The sequence below is a fragment of the Amia ocellicauda genome, chromosome 3 (assembly GCF_036373705.1).
Source record: "Amia ocellicauda isolate fAmiCal2 chromosome 3, fAmiCal2.hap1, whole genome shotgun sequence".
Taxonomy (NCBI): domain Eukaryota; kingdom Metazoa; phylum Chordata; class Actinopteri; order Amiiformes; family Amiidae; genus Amia; species Amia ocellicauda.
In genome coordinates this window covers 53,566,660-53,576,812 of record NC_089852.1, presented here as the reverse complement: position 1 = coordinate 53,576,812, position 10,153 = coordinate 53,566,660, and the positions used below count along the sequence as shown (strand labels likewise).

Below are 10,153 nucleotides of genomic sequence, written 5' to 3'. Positions count from 1 at the left end.
CTCCACGAGAAATGTCCACACAGAATGGAAACCTACAGTTCATGCTTTCCAACCTCTTATTAGCATACCGGAACTCTGTACATTCAACAACAAATGAGACCCCATCAAGCTTGTTCTTCGGAAGAAACTTGAAATCTCACCTGGATCTTTTAAAACCTGACCTTAGATGACAAGTTATCGACAGACAGACTGACCAGGGAAAATGGCGTCACTCCACCCACGTCAGGGAATTCCAGGAAGGACAAGCAGTCTTGGCACGGAACTACAACAGTAATGTGAAATGGATTCAAGGAACCATTAAGTCTTGGCTGGGACCGATGATGTACACTGTCAAGATACCACCTGATATACTGACTCCCAACTGGAGCCCGAATGTTATCTGATAATATAGCTAGTTGTTTGAAAACGTGACTCTTCAGAGCACCAGACAGGCTGCAGGCTTGCAGTCCTACACTGCAGTCTGTCTGTAACTCCCAACACAGCCTGACCCCGATCCTAGATCCCTGCCTGGGGGCATCCAATAAAGTACATAGTCGTGAAATTAAATCTTATACAAACAAAATGAATAGTTATCCTATTAAAACAGTAATTTTTCATAGGCTTGGATGTATTCCTTCCTCTCGGGGCCCTTGCTTTAACAATCTAATAAAAGTTAAAACAGAAATTACCTGCTCACACTACTTCTCCCATGTATAAGCATTCAGTCTTAAACATCCGCTCACTACCTAGCAAAGCAGCCTTAATAAATGACTGACACACACATAGATGTGCTCACCTTGACTGAGACCTGGTTAAGACCAGACGACACGACATTAGTAGAAGCCTCCCCTATTGACTTCTCTTACTGCCAGAAGGCCCGTACAGCAGGCCGTGGGGGGGGCCTAGCCACCATCGACCGCACAGATCTGCACCTGTCTACTAAGCCATTAGACAGCTTCACATCTTTTGAAATTCACCAGGTAGAAATTTGGCTTAATGCACCTCTTCAGCTTATATCTGTTTATAGGCCATCTGGCACCTATTCCTTTTTTATTATCAAATTTAGCAATCTCTTATCTGACTTAGCCATACACTATGATAAACTCATTATTTTGGGGGACTTTCACATATGTATTGACATTAAAGACGACCACCTCACTGTCACTGTTTCATGTCCCTATGAAGTCTGTAGGCTTCACTCAGCATGTGTCAGGACCCACACATTGTCACAATCACACACTAGATCTAGTTATTACCCGTGGGGTAGAGATTCACAACCTAATAATATCACCCCAGAACCAGAAGATTTCTGACCGCTGCATTATTACATTTGAGCTGCCTAGAGTAGAATCAGACACTCAGGAGAGGAACACAGAAACTCATTGCCTAAATCCTACTGCTATTCATAAATGTACTACTCTGTTGCCAAATGTTAGCATTATCAAAACAGGATCTGTAGATGAATTATTAAATAATTTCAACAATACACTAATCACTGCTTTAGATATAATAGCTCCATTAAGGACATGACAAATTAATCAAATGAAACACTCACCATGGTTTAATGAACACACTCGCTCACTTAAAACAGAATGCTGTAGATATGAGCGTAAATGGAAAGCAACAAAACTACAGGTCTTCACATGGCATGGAATGACAGTATAAAAAGATACAAGCAGGCCCTGTCCTCTGCTAGGTCTGCCTACTACTCTAATTTAATAGAGACGCATAAGAATAACCCGCGTTTTCTTTTTAATACAATAGCGTCACTTACTAATCAGCAGGTAAAGCCTTCAGAGGTAATCCCCCCCAATATCACCTGAAATGACTTCATGGATCATTTCAATAGCAAAGTTAACGGCATTGGAAAACAGATAGAACTGGAAACATACACAAATACTATAGCCAACGCATGCAGTCCTTCACAGCCCCTGCCTACCTTGGACTCGTTTAATGCAGTAAATCACCAGGAATTGGTCTCCTTAATGACTAAATTTAAAATTACAACCTGTGCACTAGACCCTATACCCACTAAACTATTAAAACAATCTCTGCCATTAATTATTCACATAATACACAATATTATTAATGTCTCTTTATCCTCAGGATCTGTTCCCGAATCGTTTAAAATAGCTGTAATTAAACCACTTAAGAAATCCAGTGCCGACCCTAACCAACTTAAACACTATCGACCTATCTCAAACCTTCCCTTCCTTTCTGAGGTTCTAGAGAAAGTAGATGCAAACCAACTGCAAGCTTTTTTAACTGATAATCATCTTTATGAAAAATTTCAATCTGGCCATAGTACAGAAACAGCCCTGTTAAAAGTATTAAACAACGTGTTTCAGTCCTCTGACTTAGGGCACGCCAGTGTTATTTTTTTATTAGTCTGAAGTGCGGCTTTTGACACAATCAACCACAAAATCTTGATACACTGCTTAGAAAACCTTGTTGGCCTGCCTCACAATGTTTTGTCATGGTTTAAATCATATCTGCCAAACAGAGTCCAATATGTACAAATTAACAAGAACGACTCAAACGTCCCACAGGGCTTAGTCCTCGGACCTATATTTTTTTCATTGTACATGCTCCCTTTAGGTGATATCATTACACGACATAATATTAACTTTCACAGTTACGCAGACGACACACAATTATATTTGTCAGTAAATCCTAACAATACCATAGACCTAGAAAAACTAATCATCTCTCTGTCTGAGTTTAACATATGAATGAAAAAAAACTCTGACAAAACAGAAGTCCTAATTGTAGGAGACAAAAATCTAACTGTTCATCATGCACTGACAAAACTGAGTAATGATAACTTTCATTTCTCCCCTAAGGAGATGGCACGAAACCTGGGTGTCATCTGTGATCATAATCTATCCTTTGAATCACACATTCAGAATATGTCTAGATCTTCTTTCCTCCAGCTTAGAAACATTGCTAGACTGAGACAATTCCTCTCATTACATGACACTGAGAAACTGATACACTCATTTGTTACATCTAGATTGGATTACTGTAATGCCATTCTGTCAGGCAGCACAAACAGAGCTATTACTGCACTTCAGTTAGTCCAAAATGCTGCTGCAAGAATTCTAACTAAAACAAAAAAACATGAACACATCACTCCAGTACTGGCTTCTCTTCACTGGCTGCCCGTGCGCTACAGGATAGACTTTAAAGTGCTCTTATTAACATTTAAAGCACTAAAGGGACTGGCACCTCCCTACTTAAAAGATCTTATTGAATACACTCCAGGTCGGCCATTGAGATCCCAGGAAGCCGGTTACTTAGTGCTCCCTAAAATACACACGAAAACGATAGGTTGCGTATGCAACCCCGGTTATCTGAAAAAGGAAGCACTGCCCAAGGGGGAGGGGTTTCTGGGGACTTCCGTGGGAACCCGATCGAAACGTCACTCTATCAAAGCTGCCATTGGCCCCTGTGCTCGTCACTCAGAACAAGTCCCTTCCCATTTCCTGTTCTATAAAACGTGATGTCTGCGCAGGTTCGTCCTCTTTTGCCGGGAGCTCCCGCATGACCTTGCAACCCTTGGGCAGTGCTTCCTTTTTCAGATAACCGGGGTTGCATACGTAACCTTTCGTTATCTTTAAAGTCGGAAGCACTGCCCAAGGGGGAGGGGTTACTGTATAACAAAACCGTCGCAAGGGAGGAGGCAGCGAGCTGATAAGGGAGCCTGCCCCGAGGTGCACCGCCAGGGAACCTCGGCAACACAACTCCAGACAGTAACCTCAGGGGCCCCATAGGGCCACACCTGAGCCATCCAGGATCGAGGACCGTAGTCACGCTCTACCAGGAACTGCCTGCAATCAGCATATACAAAGTGGGGCTACAGAGGTTAACTCTTACGCCCTCCGCTTACAAGAGCAAGGCCGGCTGCTCTACTAGTGCAGCTAGGAGCGAGGCCGAATCTACTTGCACAATGTCTGGCGCGGGCAATCAAGCACTTGTGCAGCCTCCACGCAATATCATGGCAGTGGACCCCTGATCCAATAGGAGCAGGGCCACAGACCCAATGAGAAAAATACAATATAATACATAGCTGGCTAGTCAACAGAGTAGCCGAGCTGAACAATGTACAATACATACATATCGCATGACAGCAAGACCTTCATGCTGTCAGCTCGCAGCACAAGAGCATCCAACTCAACTAAACAGTACAGAGAGGAAGAGCTCCATTGTGCTGACAATTAGATTTCGTACAAACGAACTATATACACCACGGGGCGCAGAAATGAACTCATGTGCCGCCCATGGAACACAGGAGCAGTTGACGCCTGCTGGTTAGACCGGCTAACGCAGGGCAACATTAGCTCTACTGTGTTAACAAAGGAACTATATACACAGCAGAACACGAGAGCCTGCTCACGTACTTACTACTGAGGAGAGCAGCAGTGGCTCTATGGCACACAGCCAGAGCGGGCCACAGACCTGCTGACCAATGAACTATGTATACAGCGAGGCAGCGAAACTCAAGCATCATCAGCTGGGGACAGCGGCAGTGAACTCCATTCTACAATTTTAGAATGGAGCCACAGTCCTGCTGTTTAACACATAATACATATATACACATATATACATCACGGGGTGCAGGAGCTGACACAGGAGCAGTTGACACCTGTCGAATAGCGCAGCTAACGCAGGGCAACTACAGCTCTACCGTGTGAATAAATTAACTATGTGGTCCCCTGCTCTATGGTGTAATACAGCCAGAGCTGGCCACAAACCTGCTGACCAGAGCGGGGTACAGGCCAAACGCATGCACCACCGCAACACAATTATAATGAACGAACTATATACAGGGCAGCCTCGTAGGCAACATGCCTGTAGGCCGCATGACAAGGCCCGGGAACACATCGACAGGGCTGTCTGTAAATCCAGGAGCAGCTCGAGTGGGTGCTCGACTGGAAGGCATAGACCGGTGGAAGGGAAAGACACGGTTCACTAGCTCCCTCAGGATGCACTTACAGGGGCAGACTGGGAGAGGAAAGGCAGGAGCCAGAGCCTGCAGGCTACTGGGGCTCGACTGCACCCAATGGAAGGGACCGGTCCCGTCACATCCAACATGTAGAACCAGACAAATGTAAGCGGCGAGGTCCAAGCTGCAGCCGCACAAATGTCTGCCAAGGAGGCACCTTGAAAAAGGGTCCACGATGTGGCAACACCTCGAGTCGAGTGGGCCACCAGGTGATCAGGCACCGGGGTCCCGGTAGACTCGTAGGCCATGGTAATGGTGTCCACAATCCAATGCGAGAGGCGCTGCTTTGAAAGCACCTGGCCCTGTGTCCGCGCTCCATAAGACACAAACAGTTGGTCTGAGTGCCGAATGTCCTTAGTGCGTTCCAAATAGCACCTGAGGGCCCGCACAGGGCAGAGCAGGTGAAGCCGACTCTCTTGCTCTGAAGCGAAGGGAGGAGGATGAAAAGCCATCAACTCAATAGGCCTGTTGACATTAAATGGAGACAGCACTTTTGGGAGGAACGCAGGGTTAGGCCGTAGCGTGACCCTGGAGCCATCTCCCGCAAAACGGACACACGATGGGTGTACGGACAGGGCGTGTAACTCTCTTATGCGTTTTGCAGAGGTGATTGCCAGCAAAAATAGTCTTAAGTGACACCAGCTTCAGCTCAGCTGAGTTCAGTGGCTCAAATGGGGCTTGGGAAAGTGCGTCCAGCACTAAATCAAGGCGCCATGCGGGCAGTGAAAGGGTTCGAGGAGGCCGTAGCCGTCGAGCTCCCTTTAGGAACTGCACAGTCAGAAAATGAGACCCAGGAGGCTCGCCATCAATCTGAACATGACATTTGGAGATGGCTGCCAGATACACTTTGATCGTAGACGGGGACTTGCCCTGGTCCAACAGCTCTTGTAGAAATTGCAATATGACCCCGATGGGGCAATTAATTGGGTCTTGACCGCCGTCTTGGCACCAGGTGCTAAATGTCCGCCAGCAGTAGGAATACTGCGACCTCATAGAGGGAGCTCTCGCCGACTGAATAGAGGCAACTACCGCATCCGACAGACCCCAGGCAATCAATTGCTCCCGGTCAGGGGCCAGGCCCAGAGCTGGAGGAGGCCCGGATTGGGGTGCCAAAGCGTGCCCTGCACCTGGGACAACAAGTCCGCTCTCACTGGGAGCTGCCAAGGCTCTCCGTGGAGGAGGGCGATCAGGTCCATGAACCAGAATCTGCGAGGCCACCGTGGGGCTATCAGCAGAACTGTCGCTCGTTCTCTCCTGACCTTCTCCAGGACCACTTGGACGGAGAACCATAGTGGGCAGTGTGTGGACTCTGCCGAGGCAAAGAGGTCCACAAAGAGGTCCCTGCCGAACAGGCTCCACAGTTGTTGTACCACAAGCGGGTGGAGGCGCCATTCCGAGACCGGGGGGCCTCCCCAAGAGAGGAGGTCTGCCGCTGTGTTGGATAGGCCTGGGAGGTGAACTGCTCTGACGGAGTGGAACCGTGGCTGCGCCCACAGAAGCAGACGGCGTGCTAGACAGTACAGTCTGTGTGACCGGAGACCTCCTTACCTGCTGATATAGGCAACCACCACTGTGTTGCCTGTCTGGACCAGCACATGTCTGTCCCGCAGGACAGTCCAAGGAATAATGCTTGTAACTCCAGGACGTTGATATGGAGGGCCTGTGCGGGCTCCGTCCACCTGCCTCGGACTCCACGTCCATCGCAGACTGCTCCCCAACCCTGCTTGGAGGCGTCTGTCGTCATGACTGCTCGGTGGTAAACTGGCCCCAGGGGCACACCGAGGGTCAAATTGTGGGGGCTCCGCCACCAACTGAGCGCCTTCCAGCATGCCGGAGTGATTGTGACTCGGCATGCTCGATCGCGCCGAGGGTGCATCCTGAGAGACCTGAACCACCACTGCAACGGCCTCAACTGGAGGAGGCCGAGGGGGAGGGTCTGTGATGCAGCCACTAGGAGGCCCAGCAGCCTCTGGCAAAGGGACACCCTGACACGAGCTCTCAGTCGGAAGAGGGAGAGACACGTGTGTATTGAGGTAACTCTCTCTGGCGCCAGCGTGGCGAGCATGGCAACAGAATCGAGGCGCAGTCATCCTGGCTCTTCTCTCGATTGACCTGAAGGCCCAATTCGGAGAGGCGGCCTAAAATCAGGTCCGTGTGTATCCGAACCTGCTCCCCCGAGTGAGAACAAACCAGTCAGTCGTCTAGATAATTGAGGATGTGGACCCTCTGCGATTTTGATGTGAAGCGCCGCACACTGGAACGGGTCCCTCACTCGCGTCCACACCACGCCCTGGAAGGGGGGTGGACATGTCTGAAATTGCAGGGAGTAGCCAACTAATATAATTTGGAGCACCCAAGAGTCTGGGGTGCAGAGTTGCCAATTGGAGAGTTGCTGGGGGGTGTAAGGGTGGGCCAGAGGCTGCTGGAACGCCTCAGGGGTGGGGCTCGGGTGGTGGAGGAGGTGGGGTCGGGCCGGGTCCCCTCCTACCACGAGCTGCCGTGTGCCTGGGGGGGCGCCTGCCTGCCAGTGAGCCGCTGGCGGAGATCGGCAGGTGGGCGGGGCTGTGACCTGTACTGTGGACTGTGGTCCGCAGGCGGCCTGCGTTGCTGAACCTGAGGTGCCACTGGGTACACTCGGGCCAGCTGCAGGGACTGCTCCCTCTCCTGAAGAGTGTGCGATAGCATCTCCTCCACAGAGGGGCAAAAATTTAAGCCCGGCGAGATAGGGGTGTCCATGAGGCCTGCGACAGCCAAAGCTGGCGGCATGCCGCCACAATGTCTGCCAAGGGTCACCTTGTCGCCCTTGCTCCCTGGTGAATCACCGTGACCAGCTGAACTGCCGCCGCCGCTATCTCCGAGATAGGGGGTGGGGTGGGTGATGCGCCATGTTGCTCAGAGGGCTCTGCCAGCTGAGCCAAGTACAAGGCCAGCAGGCTTTCCGTATTTTGGAGGCGAGCCGCTTGGGCTCAAGCCTCATACGCCCCCCGGAGCAGCGTCTCCATGATGCGACACTGCCTGTTAGGGCAGGCCAGGTGGTGTGGCTCCGTGGACAGCGGAGGTAGGGAGACGAGCGCGGCAATGGTGGAATTTACGTGGGGAAAATCCACCAAGCCCGCTTCTGCCGCTCCCTGGGTCCTGGCATAAGTCTCCCCTCTCATGGCTAGGGCGGGGGCTGTAGCCCGATGGTCCCAGGTGGCCCTCATCTCATCGAGGAGGTCAGGCAGCAGCGGGAGGGCCCGTGTGGGCCGCTGCGTGTGCTGACCCCTCTCGAACCTGGAGAGCGGCGGGGCAGGATCAGAGGGCCAGGGGAGCTGAAGAGACTCCACAGCCCTCTGGATGACTGCCCAGAACTCCCTATCCTGTCCCGTGGGAGCAGGAGGGCCGTCCACGCTCAACGGAGGAGGAGGGGTGGAAGCGACCAGCTCCTCCTCCATGAGCTCCGCCTCGAGCTCTGAGTCCTCATGAGGACCCAGAGACAGGCGGTCCTCCTCCCAGGTGGCCCATCTGCTGCCCTCCTCCTGGGATGGGGCAGACAGACTCCCCTCAGTCTCCACTGGTGCAGTGTGAGCAGGCGGCGGAGCGTCATGGTGTGGGGGGGGCGACACCTGTTGCACTGCTTGCGTTGCTTGCGCTGCCTGCGCGGCCAGGAGAGCGCAGATTTGGTCCATCCTGCTGTTGAGAGCAAGGATGGCCTCATTGCGCTCTCTGTCCGCTGAGCCTGACCTCCTTCACCGACTGCGCGGCAGGGAGGAGGCCAGCGAAGACTCAGAAGAGGGGGAGGGAGCCCGGGGGCATCGCTCCACCACTCTTCCTTGTCATTCGCGTGCACACGTGGCCGTGGCGGCGTGCACCGCGGGCACGTCAGGCAGGGGCAGCACGGCTGTCGCAGGGGGGGCAGCTGCTGTGGCAGGTGCGGGAGCGACAGCCGGCGCGACAGCCGGCGCGACAGCCGGCGCGACAGCCGGCGCAGCAGCGGGAGTAGGTGGGGACACCAGCGCAGGAGGCGCGGCTGTCCCCAGCACTACTATCCTGGAGGAGGAGAGTGCGGTGGCGCCCGGTAAGATGGCAGACCTCTGAGCGTGCCATAGTGGACCCGGAAGCCGCGGACAAATCGCGCCGTTGTCGTTGCCCAGACAGACGGGGCATAAGACTTCCCCACTCCAGGCGGGCAAGGTGCGGTGGCCGCAAGCGGCACAGTGGCGGGGGTGAGAGGAGCTCATCACCGAGCACACACGCGCGTGCACAGGGAATCGTGCAGCAGAGGCACCGATCAGTGTTTGCACCGGGGGCACACAACAACTGGAACGCCTCTGCAACAAGTGGAGCGCCTAGCGGGCTTGCCGCTGTAAGTGCGTCTCCACCTGGCAACGTTTATATACATGGGGGCGCTGTGACACCAACCACACGGAACCTTGCTGTTGCCGGACTGAACACTGTGTATACCAAGCACCAGGTGCTGGATACAAGCGCCGCGTAGGCCCGTAGGCTTAACCACACCGTGTGTGCCAGGGTTTCCGGGGACACCGGGTGACGCGGAGTCCGGGGTCCGTGGGGGCCGACGGTAGTAGACCACCAGCCGTAGCGGGATCTAAAACCGAAGCACGCATGCACGGACCGAAGCCGCAGGCTGTAGTGCGGACGCAAGCCGGCAGAGGAGCACCTCACGCGGGCGAGATCTCTTACGACATACGGATTTTACTGCCGCTGCTAGCGCTCCTGGAAAGAGGAAAAAGCCCTGTGGACAAAGAATATATATAGCACTATATAAACACGACTATTATTTTTAAAAAGCTCTTCTTGTGTACGAAACTGAAAACTGAAAGCGCAGCCGGACCTCCGGTGTGCGGACGGGACAGAATCGGGATTAGCTATCAATAATAAATAAACACACACAAGACAGAAACGATGTGTAGCAAAAACGGTGGTGAACAACATTATGAAGTGAGCCAGCCAGCTGAAATACGCAGTTTGAATGTTTATTACAAACACAGACACAGAGCTTACGTTCCTTACGAGTCCAGCGAAGAGGACAAACCTGCACAGACGTCACGTTTTATAGAACAGGAAAGGGACCTGTTCTTGATAAAGAGACGTTTGCCACCCAAAGGCTGTTGATGGCCCAAGATTTCAAAATGTATTTATACATTCATTAGTTTCAACATGTATATT

At 52.0% G+C, this 10,153-nt stretch overlaps 1 pseudogene; it reads left to right on the top strand.

Moving 5' to 3' along the window:
* Positions 1–688: 688 nt before the first annotated feature.
* On the top strand, positions 689–1,767 carry LOC136747242 (uncharacterized; annotated as a pseudogene).
* The last annotated feature ends 8,386 nt before the right edge of the window (positions 1,768–10,153 follow it).